The following is a 21471-nucleotide window of genomic DNA, read 5'->3' as shown; positions in this document are numbered from 1 at the left end:
AGCCATCAGCTAGGGGTCATTCTTTGTTCCTAGAAATCACTCTCTGTTACATTTATACATGGTTCCCTTCATCTTCTAAAGCTAGCAAGAGCAGGCCCATTAAATCCTCCTGCTTGAAAACTCTGACATTTTCTGCCATCAGCTGGAGAAAATTTTCAGATTTGAAAGGACTCACTTGATTGAGTCAAGTCCATCCAGATAACCTCTGTTTATTAACATCAACTGACATGGGACTTTAATTTCATCTGTAACATTCCTTCACAGCCATACCTAGATTAATACTTAATTGGATAACCAGAGTATGGGAATCTTAGTAGAATCTTGTCTATCACAACCACCATAACTCCAATCACAAGAGATTTCTGGATATTTATTCTTTAGCTTTCCAGTTACTATAGTACTAAAAATCATGCTAGAAGGAACTTAAAATTTTGTCTTTTAAACATATCCAGCCCAGGATATTGGGAATAAATACTTTTTTTAAGTAGCATATTTAGGAAACTGCAGAAGTTTATTATGGCTAAACTGTAAGGTTGGTACATGATGAAAGAGGCAAGAAATGAGCTTCTCAGTGTGGGTTGGGAAAATTGTGAAGAACTATGTATGAATATAAGGATTTCTTGCTTATTTCTGTGGTTGATGAGAAGTTATATAGGATAGAGTTTAAATCATAAATATTGAAATGATATTGAAATCAGTAAATACTGGTTTACATCCTGATCTCAACATTAATTAATTTTTTACTTGACATTTCTGAGCATCAATATCTTTATATGTAGATGAGGATAATAATAGTCATCTGTTATCTGAAAAGGATAAAAAAAGACTGTATATGTTAAGTGAATAAGATGTAGACAGCACTTTAAAATGCTAGTTTTTATTGTCATTAAATGTGTTGTACAGTATAGTTAAAATCCCCAAGTTTTAGAAAGAAAATCCCCTCATCAATGTGTAAGATAGTTTAGAATGGAAAAGAGACCAGAGGCAGTGAGACAAGTTAGCAAAGGTCCAGATAATAGATGATAAGAATGTGTAAACTAAGACACTGTTGATCAGAATGAAAAGGAGAACTGAGAATCACTTCAGAAATAGATTTGGTTTATCTGTGTTAATTTATTTAATTCACAGGGGTCATCAGTCAGTCAGTCATAGAACCAACTAGGTCAAAGCCATTCCCCTTCTAGGGGAAGTGACCCCTGGTCATTTCTTGATCATATTCTACTTACATGATGTCCCACTTTATACTTTTCCACAACCAACACTTAGCTATAGGGTATTAGACTATGAATGGTCACTGCATTGTGACAAGCCATTCTCTGAACTTAATCAGAAGCTTATGAGGTAACAACACATGAACAGTTCTGGCCAAATGAGGATAAGGATAAACTAAACAATAATATTCTCTTTTTAATAAATATAAACTAGGAGTCCCAAGATAATGGTGTAGTTAATAGACACATCTGAGGCTAAAAGCATGTGCAGATGGATAAAATGGCAAGGGGGACCATAAAAAAAGTGATTGAACTGAAGTTCACGGATTGGTCAAATTTATAAGCAAGCAGACAATTTGTATAAGATGGAGATTGTTTTATAGGATGTCAATGTTACACACAAATTTTTAAAATTATTATAAATTAAATTTAAAATATTGGAATATGGTGAGTTATGCATCATCAATCTGGTTAATAGCAGGGAAGAGAGAAAATATACTGAATAGAGTTTAAAACAGTCAATGCATAGAAGGAGGAGAAATAAGTAGAAACAAAGAAAACATCAGAAACCAAAAGAGTAGCTGTGTCACATTAATGGTACAACACTAAATTGAAAATCCATGAGCAACTGCTACAGAGGTTCCTGGAAGTCTTGACAATCCATAAAATGGCCTCAGAACTATGTTATAGTTCTCTCTGTGAAATCTGACTACTGTTCTGCTCAGCTTTTAGAATTCCCAGGGAAGCCCTGTCACAAGTTTTTTCATATTTACCCTCATATTATCACCCATGACTTGAACTCTTCCAGGAGAAACTATGTTCCTTCCAACTAGGAAAAACATATATATAGTAAGGAAACTCTTCTCTGTCTGGTCTTTGTGTGATGTTCCATGAATCAGTCTCTCTATTGCTTGAATTCTTAATATCTCCCAGTGGTGGGTTTTCCTCCTGTGTCTACAAACATGCCTCAACTCTCTCTAAACTAAAAATTCATCTACTACTTCCTGTCACCTCTTCAAGGTACTATCTTGTCTATTTTTCTTATTTTCACATTTCCTTCAGTGAAGATTCCATGATGGTTTTCACTTCTTTACCACCCATTCACAGTTTTATTTCTTAAAATCAGTCTCAACACCACCTTTCTAATGAAATTGCTTTACTAGACACTGAAAATGACCTTCTGGTTTCCAAATCCATTCATCTACATCAGTATTCATTTTTCTTGACATTTCTGCAGTATTTGAAGCTGTTGACAACTCCATACTTCTAAGAATTCCTCCTCCTTTGGCTTCTGTAAAAATGTACCCTCCTCATTTCTACCTAACTGGTTTTTCTGTATCCTTTGTCAAGTTCTCTTCTTCCAGTCTGCTAAATAGATACAACCCCAATTTTACTATCTTATTATCCCACTTGCTGGAAAATTTTACTCCGATCCCCCTACAATGCCTGCCCTTATCACTTCTCACCTTGGAGGAATACCTTTCTGTGCTCCACTCTCAGTGTATCAGCATTGTATTAACTTGCTATGGTCACCCCCGTCGTTCAGCTAGGTATGGTTCTCTAATTTTGTTGGCTGCTGCTCTGCCTAGTACAGCAGACATTGATGCAGTGTTGTAGGTCAGACTGTTGTCACTAGTCTGTTCCTACTTTTGTGGATACTGTCATCTTTCTACTCAATCTGCTTGGTGTGACATTTCTCCCTTCTTGTTGCCAAAGGTGAAAGGGTCTGCATGACAGTATGATGGAGTGTAACTCCCTCCCCTTTATTTTCTAATTTGTTAAATTAATCCCAAAGAAGTGTTCTTGTGCATCCGTATCTTAAAGAGTATGTAGTGAAATATCTCTCCATAGGTCTCAGACAATCCAACTGGAGCTGAACCAGATTAAACTTAATAATTAACATTTGTTGAGCACATACTACATCTCAAGAACTTTTCTATATTCAGACTATATTTTAACTTCTTTTACCATTACAACAGATTTATGGGACAATATTATTTTCTCAGTTATGCATTTTAAGATACTGAGGCACAGAGAAGTTAAGATACTTGCCCAAAACCACACAGTTACTAAGTGGAAAGGCAGGGATTCAAACCCACACAGTCTGTCTCTAGGGACTCTACTCTTAACCGCTAGACTCTACCATGTCTCAGAGTCCAGGCTATGGAAATAATCTTTTTCTTACTATGTTCTTCCCTAAATTAACTATGCTTTGTTACTGGGGCCAAGCACGGGATTTTTAAATCTTCCTGCCAGGAGACTTTTGTTGGAAGAGCCCACCAGTTTGCTGGGCATGCCTACCTATGTCTGAATTATTTCCAAGAAAAAAAAAAAAATCTTCACCAAATTTACCTTGTGGAGCCATCACGGTTATTTGCAGATCTTCCTTAAGCACTTTTATCTTTAAGTTGGATCTTGCTACTTTCATATATTCCTTAAGATTCTATTCCTGACCTTCTGGTCATTTGCTTTTTAGAATCCATTCCTCAGAAAATGTATCTGCATCCATAGATTCAACCATCACTTCTATGTAAATGACTCCTACATCTGTATCTTCAGTCCTAGTATCTCTCTAGAACAGAAGACCTGCAGAGCCAACTGCTTCACTGATATTTCCACTTCAGTGGCACTACAAATTCAATATTTTCAGAATTGAACTCCTCATTTTCTTGCTCAAGACAATTTATTTTCCTGACATTTAATTTATTCCAATAGTTCTACTCAGGCTTGAAATCTCTATGTCATTTTTGATTCGTCCCTCTCTTCTATTTCTTATGGCCAACCAGTTGCTGAATTGTATTAATTTTCGTTTCCATGGGATACTTTTTATTCATTCTTTTCTGTTTCCTCTGCCACTGCATTAAGTTCAGGCTTAATTGACTCAATCTTGAGCTTTTATAAGGCCTTCTTAGCTGGTCTTCATCTTTTCAGCCTCCTCAATTCCAAATTACCTTACCCTTCTATCAGAAAAATATTCTTTCGGTGAAGCCTTATATATTTTATTTTCTCACTTTAAAATGTTCATTACTCCTCCTCAGTTAACTATCAGATTAACTAGAAACTATCACTTTGCATCCAATACTCTCATCATTTTGTTTCAAATTACTTTTCCAGGTTTTTATTTGTCTAATCAACTAGACCATCTATAAATGATCACTCTACAGACATACTGGGGTGCTTACTGACTCATCCTTTGCTTCTTCCAACCTTATTTTAATCCATCTTTTTGGAATATCTTCTATTCCCACCCTGGAGTCCATATTTTAAAATTCTGCAATTTTATCTCACCACCTCTTTAATGAAACCTCTTTTAATCCCCCTAATTAGATGTGACCTTTTATTCATTTGTTCCCACACCATTTTGTACCTATTTTACTGTACTCATCACATTCTGATGACTACTCTAGCTAATTTTCACGTATCTCCCTTCCATCTCTACCTTACAGCCCCACTCCCAACTTTATCTGAGCTAGTGTCTAAGCAATTTAAGAGAATGGGCAATCTTTTTTATGTTTATTTTCCCTGTGGTGATTAACAGATTGCTTACATATAGAAAGTACTCAGTAAAAATCATTTAGTTGAATTAAAACTTCAAATAAGTCAGAATTCCTAATGTCTGTGGTGGAGATATAAAACATCTGTTAGTGCACACGGAAGGAGAAGGAAGTCTACTAGTTTCTTGAGTAGGGAAAAGGTGACAACAAATACAGCTATACCAAAGGCTGTCCCCTAAAGATTTTCAGAGGCTCCCCCCAAATATGTTAGAGATCCTCATTGTGTATAAGCCACTGGCTGTGAAATAATGAACAATCAAAAATCTAGAACAATGTATGAAGCCCCTGAGGACAGCAAATGTCTTTATTTTCCTCACTGTTTTATTCTTCATGACTGGTGGGCATAATACATCTCACATATTTATAGAATGAATATATAAAGGAAATAAAAAATTGAATGATGGAAGTGCGTGAATACCATGATGGAGGTGATTTCCTTTGTCAATCTGTTTAAATGTTGTTCTTAGCTTAGAGAAGGGTTAAACTGGGGTAGGGACTCCTGAGTAGAGCGATAGTAAAGAAGGAAGCCATATGTTTAAACAGAGTGGTTATGAAAACTTTAAAATTTAATGATATAGTTGGTGATCACTATTCAAATAAAATCTCTACGTAAATATAAAATGTACTAAAATTTATTACAATTGCATAAATGTACACATTTGCAAATTTTTATTCTACTGATATACAAAAATATACAGAGAGAACAGACCTGCCAGTTTGCAGTCCAGTCCATGATGGACTGAGCTTGGAAATTACCACTCTGTCCTAACAACAAATAAAAAACTGAACAAACTGAAAAATCAACAACTCTACTTAGATCCATAAGAGAAGTAAGTTCACAAGGCAAACCACTTTCCCCCAAATTGGAAAGACAGACAGGTAAATACAGAGAATAACAACTTACCAGACCAGAAACCCATGAACAGACACCTCCATGGGAACCTGTGCTGGGGTAAGAAAACCTGAATGGTCACTGATGAATCACTGGAGGCTCAGTGTGGACAAGTCTGAGAGTCAAAAACTCCTGGGGGACCCAGTCATAGTGGGGTGAGTTTTACCTCTAGGAGCTCACAGGTTCTCACAGTGAATATTTTGGAGAGGAAAAAACAAAAAAACAAAAAAACACCCTTCTGTTTCTGGCAGAAGGAGGAAAGAAAAGGTAGCCATTTTGAAATACATCAGAGCAATCTGTTCTTATTATCAAGGCCTACATTCAGGAAGAGCTAGTTAAATAGGACTCAACTTATGAGGGTTTAATCAACTTACGAGGGTTTTGTCAGAGTCTAACTGACTTGGGAGAAGGGAAACTCCAACTCCTGCTCACTCTGTCCTTTCATGCAAGGGAAGGCAAATATCCAATTCCAGCCCACTCTAACCACTCTAACAATTCTGTCCCACCTGAAGGAGAGAAGACTTGTAAAGATCATAGTCCAGAGGCACAGAATCACTAAAAGACATTTGAAATTAATTTTTTCTCTCCTTTTTCTGCCTTTTTTTGGTTTCATTTATTTATTTTTGTTATGTTATGTTTTGTTTTGTGTGTGTGTGTGTGTGTGTGTTTGTCGGGGGAGGTAATTAGGTTTATTTATTCTTATTTGTTTGTTTGTTTGTTTATTTATGTAATGGAGGTACTGGAGATTGAACCCAAGACCTCATGCATGGTAAGCATGTGCTCTACCACTGAGCTATTACCCCCCTGCCCTGGTATAGTGTTATTTGAAAGTGGACTTGGATTAGTTGTAAATGTATATTGCAAACTTCAGGGCAACCACTATGAAAAGTAAAAATAGTATAACTTATAAGCTAAGAGAAACAGGTTCACTGATGGAGAGGAATTTTGCCTCAGAATGAATCACATCGGTCTCACCCATATCTGGTTTACATGTCATTTAGATGAGACTTTGGACTTTAAATATTGAAGCTGATGCTAGAGAAAAGTTAGATTTTTGGGACTATCAGGATGGAATATATCTATTCTGCATGTGAAAAGGACATAAATTTTGGGAGGCCAGAAGAAGAATGCTATAGGCTAAATGTGTCCTGCCAAAATTCATATGTTGAGACCCAGAGCACCAATGTATGGCTTTAAAAGGTGGAACCTTGAGAGGTAAGTAGGTTTTGATGAGGTCATGAGGGTAGAGTCCTCATGATGGAATTAGTGTCCTTACAAGAAGAGACCAGAGAGTTTGATCTCTGTCTATTCACAGATTGAGAATGCAGCAAGTAAATGGCCATCTGTGAGCCAAGAAGAACACACTCACCAGACACTGAATCAACCAGCACCTTGGTCCTGGACCTCCCTGTTCCCAGAACTTTGAAAAATAATGTTTGTTGTTTTGACAATTCAGTATAAGATATTTTGTTTTAGCAGCCCCAACTGACTAAGACACCTATGTGTAAATCTAACAAAGTATGTGTAAGCTTTAGATGAGGAAAGCTATAAAACTCAGAAGAAATCAAAGAAGAATTAAGTAAATATAGAAATATACCATATCCATGAATAGGAAGATCCAGTATAGTCAAGATGTTAGTTACTCCAAACTTGATCTATAGATTCAATAAAATCCCACTCAAAATTGCAGCAAGTTATTTTGTGGGTATTGACAAACTGTTACTAAGTTTTCAGTAAGAGATAAAAGACTCAGAATAGCCAGCACAAAAAGGACAAGAATGAAATTGAAGGACTGACACTACTTGACTTCAAGACTTACTCTAAAGCTACCCTAGTCAAGAAAGTGTGATATTAGCTTAAGAATAGTCAAAGAGATCAATGGAACAGAAAAGAAAGCCAAGAAATAGACCCACATAAATATAGTCAACTGATCTTTGACAAAGGAGCAAAAGTAATACAATGGAGAAAAGACAGTTTACTTTTTTTTAAACAAATGGTGCTGGAGCAATTGGACATCCACATGCAAAGAAATTAATCTAGACACAGACTTCACAATTTTTAGAAAAATTAACTAATGATGGATCACAGATATAAATGTAAAATGCAAAACTGTAAAACTCCTAGAAGATAACATAGAAGAAAATCTAGATAACCTTGAGTTTAGTGATGACTTTTTAGATACAATATCAAAGGCACAGTCAATGAAAGAAAGCAATGATAAGCTGAACTACATTAAAAATAAAAATTTCCTCTCTGCAAAAGGCACTGTCAAAGAGTGAAAAGACAAGCCACATACTGGGGGAAAATATTTGCAAAAGATATACTACAAAAATGATTGTTATCCAAACTATTCAGACAAATATTAAAACCTAATTTAAAAATGAACAACAAGATGAAAATAGCTCAGCTATAGATAGATACCTATTATAATTGAGATGAGGAAAACACTGGAATGAAAATTGCATTTAGATTGTTTTCAGAATAACTGCATTCTTTCACTATACAGCTTGCTACAATAAAAATCTGATATACCTTCAAAACATTTCTTAGCCCAGGTTTTGTTGTTAATACATGATTCAGAATAGTGAAATTGTGTTTTGGGTTTGTTTTTTTTTTTTGAGAGGCTATTGAGTTAGAGTGAACTATGTTTAAATCCCTGCTTCACCACTGTCTAAGTCATTTGGTAATATTATTTAAACTTTTTAAGCTTTAATTCCCTCACTGTGAATAATAGAGCTTACTTCGTAGAGTTGTTGTGAAGATGAGATAAAATAAGTAAATTTTATTCACACACTTAGTCATAAAGATATACCATCAGTTGCCTTAAATTTCTTGTGGCTCAAACTCCTATAAAACATATTGAAGGAAATATCCTCATTCAGAGGTTTTACCTCTCAAGGAAATCTACGTTTCCTAGATAGTTAAAATACTTGATACTTTCTCAATGACTTTTTTTTTCACAGAATGTTAAAACTTTTGACAGGAAATTAGTTGAAAGCCTATAGCCTCCAACATACCTAGCAACCCATAATTTCCATCTTTACCTTCATGAAGCACATGTTATTCTTAACACTTTCCTTATATTAGAGCAGGCAGATAGCTAGATATGAGCAGAGAAAGAGGGGCATGGGACAAATGGCAGGAAACCATACATCTTGTGAACAACAGCGGTCCTTGGGCAGACAGAAAAGCAGGAACCTCTAGAGTACAAGAAATCACACAGTTTGGGTTGACAAGTGTCCTGGAGGCAGACAAAGAAAAGTAGGAAAAGGGAGAAAGCTCCAGTGTCTGAATGTAACCTTTTGCTCATTATGGCCTCATTACAGTAAAATTAGCCTTGCAGATTAGACGTATCCATCATGCAGTGATGTCATGACACTTCTAATCCAGACTACATAAAAGCAAAAATCCCTCCTCCCCTCAGGAAGGTGGGGCTGGGATGAAAATCAGGGAATATGACCCCAAACCCTTGCCCCCATGAATATTCCCCCCATTCATTTTTACACCCTATGTAACCAACCTGCCAAAGAAACTCAGCAAAGCTACTCATCTGAGTCTGCTCACTCTCCCCTTGAGAGGGTACTATCTATAGCTTAATAAATCCTCAGTTTATTTTATGGGCCTCTGTGTCTCATCTCTGAATTCTTTCTGCAATGAGACAAGAACCTGATCACCAGCAACACTTTGGAACCTAGTTACATACCTTCCAGTAATGCCAAAGATTTTTAAAGACGTAAACAAGTTTATTCTAAAATATATGCAGAAAGGCACAGAACCTAGAAAAACTAAAATAATTTTGGAAAGAAAAGTGAAGTGGGCGGACTCTGTCTCCTAGATTAAGGCCTACTATGTAGTTACAGTGATCAAGACAGTGTAGGATTGGTATGGAGGGATAGACACAAGATTAATGGAACAGAAGCATAACTCAGAAATAGACCCATTCAAATATGCCCAACTGATTTTTGACAAAAATTTTAAAAATTCAATGAGGAAAAATAATCTTTTCTACAACTGGTCATGGAGCAATTACACATCCATATACACACACACACACACAATTTTTTAAAGAATTCAAAATGGATTACAGACTTAAATGTAAAATGTAAACCTATAAAATTTTAGAAAAGTTATGGGAAGATCTTCATAATTTAGAGCTAGGCAAAAAGTTTTTAGACATGATACCAAAAGCATGAGCCATACAAAGATAAGTTGATTAATTGGACTTACTTCATCAAATTTTTTTTAAAAACATATTTTCCTTTGTGAAAGCTCATGTGAAGAGGATAAAAGGACAAGTCATTGGTTTGGGGAAAACGTTTGCAATTAGTGTATCCTACAAAGGACTAGTATCTAGACTAAAGAATTCTTGAAATTAAATGTTTATAAGAACTGTATTAAAAATGACCAAAGACATCAACAGACATTTCACTAAAGAGGACATGTAAATGTGAAAGAAGCACATTAAAATACATTCTGCAATGTTAGCCATCAGGGAAATGCAAGTCAAGAACTACAGTAAGCTATCACTATGCACTTATTAGAATAGCTAAAATAAAAAAGAGTGATGCCACAAAATGCTAGCACATCCAGATCCAGAGAAACTGGAGCTCTCGTGCCTTGCTAATGTGAAATGATAGAGCCACTTTAGGAAAAATTGGCAGTTTCTAATAAAACTAAACATACAATTACCATATGATCCAGAAATTTCATTCTTGGACATTTATCCAAAGAAATGACAACTCATGTTCACAGAAAAGATTGTACATAAATGTCCATGGCAGCTTTATTTGTAAAAGCCAAAAGTTTCAGATGTCCTTCAACTGGTAAATGATCAAACAAAATGTGGTGCATACATAACATGGAACACTTTCTCAGTAATGAAAGTAAACTATTGAAACATACAAGTAAGTACTGAGCAATTTAAGCAAATAAACATACTGATTCAACTTAGTTGAATCTCCTTGGAGTTATGTGGAGTGAAAGAAGTCAGTCCCAGACTATATACCATATGGTTTCACTTATGTACATTTTTGAAATAACAAATTTTAGAAATGGAGGACAAATGGAGGTTTACATGGGTTAAAGACAAGAGGGAGAGGGAAAGAGGTGGGAGCAATCATAGAAGGGCAATATCAGGGATTCTTTTTGATTGAAATGTTCAGTATCTTGACTGTGGTGGTGGATTCACAAACTTCCTGGTGTGATAAAATGTTGTAGAACTAAATACAAACATACACACACACACACACACACACTTCACAAATGAGTACAAGTAACCTCATGAAATCTGAATAAGATCATTGGGTTTTATCAATGCCAATATCCTAGCTGTGACATTGTTGTATAATTTTACAAATATTACTGTTGGGAAAACCAGGTAAAAGATACACAGTAGATTTCTCTATAGTTTCTTAAAACTGCATGTGAATCCATAATTATCTCAATAAAAATTTCTTTTCTATCTTCTTTGAAGAAAATGTCTCAATTTCTAGTTTTAGTGTTAATGGTGGAAGTTTAAAAAAAAGAATTATACAGAAAAAACCACCTAGGGAAATACTAAAAAATTCATCCTGCTGTATGTATGTAGAGCAATTAGCATTGTGTCCTCTTGCAACTCAGAGTGAATGTTCAGCAAATGTTATCTAATAGGCACAATGACCCCACCTCAGTGAGGGAAGAGTTATTCCTGGTAGTCTAATTTGGAGCTCTGAACATATTTTTCCATAGAAACTTTGTTAAACATAATACAATGTTTTGTGCTACAATCTGTTTAGAACAAAACTTAAGGGACCTTAGAAGTTCAGTAAGATTTTATGGGAGTGGTGTAGATATCTATTTGCCATACCAAATATTTCCTAGGAGAAAAATAATTAATTTCCAAACAAATAAAATACAAATGAACTTTACAACATTCTCAAAGATCATAAACTGTTTTTATATTTACAGGGATTTAAAAATATTTTATTTTAATGCAAATATATTTTTCATATCTAAATATATGTATAAATTTTATTTCAAAAATTATTAGTACCACAGTCATTATTTGCCATTGAAAGAAATTAAATACACTGCCAAGAAAAAAATTAAAAAGTTGATCTATCTTTAAAGAATGCACCAATTATTTTTATACATATTTTACAATTTTTGACTGATTTTCTTTCCATATATCTCTATTTTATATTTGTTTTCATTAATTGTGCTCTTTCTCTTTTTTCAGCTTCTTTAAATCAAAACTCTAATGTCTATGAATAAACTGTATAGACCTGAAGAAAGAAATTATTTCATAAAAAGTGATTGAATATTAGGAAAATCTGAAAAAAATAATTGAGATGAATGTGCAGACAGCAAAATAATTAATGGGAATATTATGATGAAAATCAAAGTTAGAGTTAAAATAAGGAATACCTTAAAATTCTGCTTGTGATTATTTCACTTTGGGTGATGCATAAAGGAGAACAAAATCAAGTGTTTTTGATGACTTGCAAGTATTATAACAAAGCTAAATAAACACTATATACTAGTCATTGCTTATATGGCCTAAAGAATATTTTAGTTACTAGTATTAAACTTTCTCTCATTAAGCAACATAAAAGAGTTGAGTCTCCAGCACTTGGGCATCTGCTTCTAATTAGGGCAATTTAAATTTAAATAATTCAATTAAAATTTGGTCCTTGATTCTGATAAAACAGCATTGGGAGTTATGCATCAAAAGAAGCAGGCTCTACTTCTAGTAAAAGAAATGGAGGGAGAGAGGGTAGGCAGCCCAAAAACACTGACAATTTTAAGACCCATATGCTGCTAGTATGCAAGACATCTTGAAACCTAACTGAAACTCTCAGCTTCTCCATTTGGTATGAGAAACTAAAGATGTGGGCCCAGTTGCAGCCAAGATGTGTTCCAAGATGACTTAACATTATAGCAACAGTGGCTAGACACATCAATTCATTGGAACTGAATGGGATAGAATAACTAATGACATTGGATAGATGTGACTGGGTTAAAGGTGGGAGAGTAAGGGGCAGATGATTTTGGCATGATGTTATCTTTCTTTGCCTAAATTATTTAGATTATTTCATTTTTTTTAAGGGTCTGGCATGCATGGTGGTTTTGAAGATCCCATTTAGATGAGTTAGGAATGCCTGTTTACTTCTCCCCTTAATACTTCTAAATAACTGTAAAGCCAACTAGAATAGTTAGTAATCAACATTATATATAATCTCTCTTGGGTCAGGAATGATTCATAAGCACATCTCTGTTTTGATTGAATAGATAATTTGTCTTTGACTGAAATGTAACAAGTTTAGTATATCTACTAAAATAAACATACTAATATAATGTCTAATTTTTTTTAAAAAAAGGAAACACATGTACAGATGGATCAGAGAATTCAAGAGGAATTCGAAATTCAGAGTTTTCCTGATATTGTGCCATTAACATACTTTGGGTAGGATTATTTTTAACACAGCAACTGATTTAAATTTTGACACTGCCGAAAAACACTAGTTAAATGTACTAAACCAAGTTGATTCTTTATATAGTTTTCCTTTTTTTCCCCCAAGGTAGAGCTTGTTTTTGCATGACAAAGAATTATTAACACATTTGCAGATTTTCCCTTTCCATCTCCCTTATTCATACCAAACCCATCCCTCCCCCAGGAAAATTCCTGTGTTTGCCTATACTGTTAAGTTTTGGGACACTTTGTGCAAACAAGATAATGGGTGAAGAAAACACATGAGTGAAGTTCTGAAGTGCTACAATTGTTTATAAAATAATATATTGAAGTACAATTGAGAGGAAGAGGAGTAGATTGAAATTTAAAAGTCTATAATAATTAATTCTTGGGGAAGTTGAGGTGGTAGTGGATATAGAGGAGTTTGGAAAATAACACTGTGAAGAGTTAGACATTGAGATGAGAGGTGAGTAAGTTTAGCACATTTAAGTATGTGTCCTGCACATGCATTACTCTGAAATTATTCAATGATGATTTAAATTGCTTTTTAGGCGTTTATAGTGGTTGACATTGAGTTTCTGTCTAATGTCACATGATACAGTTGACCACAGTGACCCACACAGACTTGGATTATGCATATTTTAGTTTATCTATAATTTTAATGTATTTCTAAGTATGGAAGTCATACCTGTGTATTCTACAAAATGAAAATAATACAGAAATGTAGGAAGTCAAAGTTGAAGGAATTGCATTCTCATACAATTCTGGTAGGAGTGTAAAATGTTAATACTGTATTAGAAAGCCTTTTAACATGATGAAAATGGTTATATAAATTGTACTATACAATACTTAAAATGATTAAATGATAGATTGATAAATCTACAAAATATGATAACTAAACAATGTTGCTGAAAAGTATGCCCTATATGATAACTATGGTGGCAGCCACTGAGATCACCTCTAATGATTCTCACCTCCTGGTTTTTATGTCCTTGTATAATCTTCACCTTATCAGTGCAGGCTGAACCTAGTAATTTGATTCTAATGAATAGAATATGAAAAAATCAATGAGATGTTAGTTCTTAAGAGTAGATGACAAAAAGACTCTGACTTTGGTCTTACTTGCCCTCTCTTGCTCTCTTACTTGGTAGCTCTAATGGAAGTCAGCTGCCATGTTATGAGCTGCCTTATGGAGAAGCCCATGTTTCAAGAAACTTAGGGGGGTGTGATGGCTAATTTTATATGCTAACTTGGGTGAGCTAAGAGATGCCCAGATAGCTGGTAAAGTATTATTTCTGTGTGTGTCTGTGATGGTGTTTCTGAAAGAGATTAGCATTTGAATCAGTAGACTGAGTAAAGAAGATTGCCCTCACCAATGTGGCTAGGTATCATCTAATCCACTGAGGACTTGAATAGAACAAAAAGGTGAAAGATGGGCCAATTTTCTCTCTTTGCTTGAGCTAGTACATTCATCTTCTCCTGCTCTCAGACATCTGCACTCCTGGTTCTCAAGCCTTTGGACTCAGCCTAAGACTTACACTATTGACTTCCCTGCTTCTCAGTCCTTTGTATTTGGACTGAATTATACCATTCACTTGCCTGGTTCTCCAGCTTGCAAAGAGCAGATCATGGGTCTTCTTGGTCCATAATCATGTGAGCCAATTCCTATAATAAATGTCATATTTCTATATCTATGTTGTCTATATATCTATATCTATATCTATATCTGTATCTATATCTATGTCTATTTACCCTATAGGTTCTGTTTCTCTGGAAAACCCTGACTGATACAGGAGACTTCTGGTCAATGACCAGTGAGGAACCGAGGCCATCAGTTCGACAGCTCACAAGGAACAGGATTCTACTAACAACTGTGTGAGTCAACTTGGAGGCGGATTTTCCCTCTGTTGAGCCTTCAAATGACACTGCAGCTATGACCAATGTCTTGACTGCTGGCCAATGAAAAAGCCTTGAGCCAGAGGCACCCAGTGAAGCCACACATAGATCCCTGACCCACAGAAACTGTGAGATAATAAATGTTTGTTCTTTCAAGTCACTAAGTTTTAGGGTAATTTGATATACAGCAATGATAACTAATAAATATCATTTATGTAAAATTTAAAAGCACAGTAAATTACAATTTTATGGACATGTACATATGTTTGACATGTGGGGAAAAAATATGAATGGGGACAATGACAACAACTTTTGGATAATGCTTACTTTCTAAAATAGAGGAGGAGAAAGGTGGTGGGTAGAAGTGGGTCAATGGCAAGGCATAGGTGGGTTTCAACTGTAACTATAACATTTATTTATTAAAAAGTATTTTAGAAGTAAACATATTAAATATAGGTGGAAGATATTGGAGTAATATCTCATTTTTTGTTTTCTTCCCTGTATTTTGGAAATACTTCATATATTAAAATAACAACAGTAAAAATAATGTAAATATTCTAAATATTTTCTTTTAAAAACTTATTATACTGTGCTATTATTTTCTGCAACTTGATTTTGTACCTAAAAATATAAACTGGATATCTTATAATGACATTCTGTCTGATAGTTGCAGAGTGGTCCATTATGTGGAGGGACCAAGATTTAGACATTCAAATATAAAGGCAATTTAATTGCTTCCAATATTAAAAAAAATTTGTCTCTGAATATTATTCACATTTGTGCAAATGCTTATACAGAAAAAAATTGGCCAAATTTTATAATTCAATGGTTTTCTTGAATTTATATTTTAATTAATATTTCTATGATCCTCTGAATATGCTCCATAAATTTATGCTTGTAACTACATTATAAAAGTATGCTTTTGCTGGCATTAAATTTTTTCTATATTTTAAATCTTTGAAAATGTGCAGAGAAGAACATGTTTTAATTTGCATCTGTTTGATTGTAAATTTTAAGTTTCTTTTCCTATGTTTGTGAACAATTTGTAATTCTTCTTTTGTTAATTCTTGTGTTTACTTATTTTAAATGAGGTATTCATCTTTATTGGTTTATAAATTCTCGTATAGTATAGACTTGACTCTTTTGTTTGTCACATATATTGGTCAATGTATTTCCCAGTTTGTTACTTGTTCTCTAAATTTGTTTATAGTGTCTTTTTTCACATAGATTCAAAAAAAAATTCTGCATTCAAACCTGCCTAAATTTCTCTTTTAAATTTTTAATCTTTGAGTCATGTTTATGTACATATTCTCTAATATTTTCCTTTAAGACTTAACCAATTTTTTTATCGTCCCTTTCATTTACATTTAGATCTTTCCACCATCTGGAATCTATTTCTGGAAATATTGATGTGAGCCGAATATCTCACTGTATTCTTTTTCCAAATGGTTTCCAATTATTCTAACATAATTTATTGAATAATTCATCCTTTCTCTCCAATTACCTGAAACATTACCTTTTTATATAAATTCGTATATATATTTTATTCTGTTTCTGGACTCTGTTCAATTGATCAATTTTTCTACATTAGTTCAAAACTCTTGAATCTTAGAGCTTTAAAGTATGTTCTGATATATTTTAATGAAAGTCCTAAACAACTTTTTCTCCAAATTCCTTATCTATTCCCACACTTTCATTAAGCTATTAAGTCAATACATATTTGAATTTCTAACATGTATTAGTCACTGCATTAGGTGTTGGAGATAAAGTAGTGGACAAGCTAGATGTGGACATTTCTATATAATTATATGGTCAACAGTACATTAGACAACTTCTTTTCTGGTGCCTAGTGTAGAGCCTTGTACAGCGTAGACAGTCAAATATACATCAAATAAAGAAGGAACTTCTATTCATAAGGGAGACAAGGCTATTGTTAATTCTTTTATTTTTTCTAAATTTATCATGTTTTATTATCAGCATCACTCCAGATTTATAAACGAATTTGGGTGTTTTCCTTCTCTATCTATGCTATACTGGTTTAAATGACATATTAATTTTTATTACTTGAAAGGTTGGTAGAATTTATACTCAATTTAGTCTAGTCTCACACTTTTGGTTTTGGGAGTGGATCTTTTTGACAATTTTTTAATATTTAGCAGCTTGGGCAGGGTTCAAAACCAGCTCCACTATTTATTAATTCTTTGATCTTGGGAAACATTTCTTTCTTATATTTAAAATACAGAGAATAACAGTATCAAACTTCAGGGTTCTTTTGAGGATTATATATGTAAAAAACACTTAGCAAGTGTTTGAAAAATAATAATTTTCTTTGTGACATATAGATGATCACTATTTGAAAGGTGCCATAAAGATTTGAAGACAATGTAAATTTTCTGTTTAAAAAATACCAAATAGACAGAGAAATAGATGATAGATAGATAGATAGATATAGCTAGATATGCTTTTGCCAGGGTATATTCTGCAAGTGATGTATCTCTTCATATAATTTTTGGCAATTTAAAAAACCCTAAAACACTGAGAAATTATTCCTTTTACGTGGAAGTCTGCACTTGATTGTTAAGTGTGTTTCAAAGGATATGGCTTAGAATTTTTTCAAAGCATTCTCCTTTTTTTTTTTTCTTTCTATGAAGCATCTTATTACGCTCAGCCATTGGACCTGAATTTTCAAGTTGAATTCTCTCTTTTGAGCTGCTAATATACTGATATGGCCAGTGATTTTAATTTTGTATCAATAAGTGATAAACTGGGGCCTGTAGTTTGGTATAGTGGATTTACTGTCATGTTCCCCAGAGTCCCCATAATCACTGATGTTTTCCACCCAAAAGGTTTCACATAGTTACATTTCCTGACTGTTGTCTAATGAGTTTGCTGCTCCTGGTCTAAGTGAATTAGTGTTGTTAGTGGGTGTGAGCTCCTTCCAAATGTATATAAATTTATTATTCACATTCTTCCCTGAAGTTGATGATCAGTGGATGAAATCTCTTCCCTTGTACACTTGGGAATGGATGGAAATGGGCCCACTAGTGCAGGTGGAAGCTTTAAGGGTATTTGCTTTACACAGGTAGTGACAGGACTGCATATTATTCCCTGGAAGCCTGGAGGCTTTTCCACAAGTACATATAAATGGCTGTCGATGGCTAACTAAGCAAGGTAAGAGGGCAGGATGAATCATCTTCCAGGAAGTGTATGTGTGTGCTTTGGGATGAAGTGCTGCTGCATGTCTATTCCAAGAGGAGTAAGAATCAGGAACAGATAGGCCTCCTCTTGCTACGTGGCTGGGAATAAAGTTCCCCACATGACAGGCTTTGGAGAAGTCTCATCATGCATTTTCTATAGCATTCTTATTTAGAAGCCTGAGAGATGGGACCCATTCAAGCTCTTTATGTGACTTCTTCGTGTAACTATTCTCACTCATTCCCAGGATAAAGATGGGTGTACAGAAATATTTCCACATGCTTTGCTGTTGGCTACAGCAGTAGAACTTTTTACAGCAACTGTTTACAATGCAGGGTAAACCCTGAGGCCTACAGATAAGAAACTAAGTGTATTAGGACATTCTGCACAACAAAAGTTCTGTCTATTGAAGTATTAACCTTAAACCAGACAAAACTACAGCAGATTTGAGATTACAGTTATTTTCAGTTATACCCAATTCAAATTCTTAGATGGGACTCCCCATACCAAATACTTTTGCTTTCTGTCCCTTGTTCAGAGAATACCTCAGGCCTGGTGGGTGTTTTCTGAATTTTATATGTAAATAAAGACAGATGGAAAAATACATGTAGATATAGAAATAAACATCTGGGATCAACTCTGTAAGCTTTTGTTACCTAAAAAAAATCAGAAGTAGGTTAAAATGGTTTCAAAAGATTTATTTGCTTAGCATTTGTTATTGTCTACCCTTGAAGATAATAAGAGTAGTGGGTGGTGAACACTTGCTTACCCCTTAAGCTGTAGTGAATAAACTACATTAAAAAAAACTGACAAAGGATCTGTAAATGTAACTCCAGGGTCCTCCAGCCTGTTAGCTCCTGATTCCTCATCCTTCTTCTGTGCTTCAGGACAAATGATGTTGCTGAGAAAGGGCATGGTAACTGCTTGAGATGCTTTTAAAGCAACAGCATATAAACTGTTTCTAACTTCTTTTATTATTGTTACTGAACAAAAGTTCATGTGTCTGACACACAGTGAGGCCAGACAGAACAATGCGTACAAGGCTTCTCCATGTCACTTGGGCTTCCTTACAACCTGGCAGCTGACTTCCTGGAGCTGCTGTCCTCTGAGGAAGCCAGATAGAAGCTCTATTATGTTGTCAAAGATGTGAACCCTTATCAAGAATATGACCTATTCTTGAACTTCATATAACATCACTTACACTGTATGTAACATCACTTCTATCAGTCCAGTAACAAAGTCCCACCCAATTTTAAGAGGACAAAATGTAGGTTCTGACTCTTGATAGGGTTGTTGTGACAATCCAGAAGAGCATGTGGGACTGTAAACATGGTTGCAGTCCTTTAGAAATGCAATCTGCTATAGGAATCCAAAGAAAGTCACATAAGAGAGTAGTTAAGTACAGTTCAGTCTCTGACAGTGACTACAAGTGTGAGCCCACGTAGGTAAACTGTTCCACCTTTCTAAGGCATGGTTTTCTCATCTGCAAAGTGGGGATATTAACTTCTAATTTTTAGGGCTAATGTGAGGATTAAATGAGATAATGCATTTAAAATTCTTGGCAAATTGGAAATGCTTAATAAATATTAGCTACTACTACTATTGTTATTACTCATTATTATTATTATTATTAAATGACATAGAGCCACTCTATCCAATAGCATTTTCTTCATTAATGGAATTGTTCCATATTTTCATTGTCCAATATGGTAGCATTTAACCACATATGGCTATTGAATTCTTTAAAGGTGACTAGTGCAACTTATGAACTGAATTTTTAAATTTTATGAAATTTAAATTTAAAATAGTCACTGTTGGGAGGAAATTTTCAATGGGCCTCTTGAGTTTCTACATCTCTTGTGAGGGAAGTACAGACTGTCTCTTGTTCTGGACTAGCTTTTCAAAGATGTTTGTATAGAGAAGAGCTTTGGAAGACAGAGGTAGTGACTTCCTTCCAAAGAAAAGAGCAGTCGTAATTAAAGCCTACTATAAAAGATGTGAATTCCATAAACTCAAAGTTCACCCACTATAATGCATCCCATTGTGTGTGCAAGTTTCAGGTGACTTTCTTTGTATCACCCTGCAGGGATTGAGGCTCAGGAAACCAGTGCAAAAAGGTGATACTCTAGCTAATTTTATTGCTGTGAATAATAAACTATCCTTTGTCTCTGATCCAAGAGTTTCAGGAAGCTGAATAATATGCTATTGTATGTATATACCACATTTTGTGTATCCATTCATCTGTTGACAGGCATTTAGGTTATTTCCATATCTTGGCTATTGTGAATAATGCTTCAATGAACATGGGAGTGTAGATATCGCTTCAATTCCTGATTTTAATTATTTTGGAAATATACCCAGAAGTGAAGTGTATTCAAGTTCACTGATTCATTTTTCTGCTTGATCAAGTCTGTTGTTGAAACCCTCTAGTGAATTTTTGCAGTTCAGTTATTATATACTTCAGTTCCAGAATTTCTGTTTGGTTCTTTTTTATAGTTTCTCTTTGCTGTTATTCTCATTTTATTCATGTATTCCCTTCCTAATTTTGTTCAGTTATGTGTCTGTATTCTCTTATAACTCACTGAGCTTCTTTAAAATGATTATTTTGAATTCTTTGTCAGATACACAGATCTCCATTTCTTTAGGGTCAATTACTAGACATGTTTACTGTTGTTGTTCCTGTATCATGTCATGTTTTTCTGATTCTTTGTGTTCCTTGTAACTTTGCTTTGATGTGTTTACATTTGAAGAAACAGCCACTTCTTCCAGTCTTTACAGACTGGCTTTAACAAGGAAAGGCCTTCACCAATCAGCCTGGCTAGCAATTCTGGATGCCTCTCAAATGTTTTCTGTGAATGTATCGTCTCTGAACTTGTGCATGTAGATTGTGAATTCAAGTGATTTACTCATTTCCTTCATTTCTTTACCCCCAAGGATCTGTAATCTCTTGCTCCTTCTGTCCCTCTGGTGTCTTGCTGCTATATTGTGGGCTAGGACATTAGAGGCACACTCTACTCCTCCCTCTCCTTCCCTGTGAAGATGCCTTAAGATATGCCCCTCCTCCCAATTTTGCAGAGCAGTGCAGGGAATAGCAAGCCATTTTTCACTTTTACTTCTTTTTAGTTGCCTCCATAAAACTAGGTTGATTCCATCAGGGTCCTGAGTGAGGTGCGACAGAAACCAACCTCTTGGGCAGCCTAGTAGAAGGCCAGGATTTTGGAGGTTTTCTCCATACCTCTCCCCACCTCCAAGGGGAGAAGCTTCAGGTTCTGC

The 21471-nt window shown here is 34.8% G+C and overlaps 1 non-coding gene across 1 annotated transcript; it reads right to left on the bottom strand.

Annotated features, from left to right (window-relative positions):
* Positions 1-6388: 6388 nt before the first annotated feature.
* TRNAG-ACC (transfer RNA glycine (anticodon ACC)) lies at positions 6389-6461 on the bottom strand. Its single transcript has one exon. It is a non-coding gene; the product is annotated as a tRNA-Gly (tRNA).
* Between the last annotated feature and the right edge of the window lie 15010 nt (positions 6462-21471).

Source organism: Vicugna pacos, chromosome X, assembly GCF_048564905.1.
Source record: "Vicugna pacos chromosome X, VicPac4, whole genome shotgun sequence".
Classification (NCBI taxonomy): Eukaryota; Metazoa; Chordata; class Mammalia; order Artiodactyla; family Camelidae; genus Vicugna; species Vicugna pacos.
Note: the sequence above shows the minus strand (reverse complement) of the source record. Positions and strands in the feature narration are given on the sequence as shown.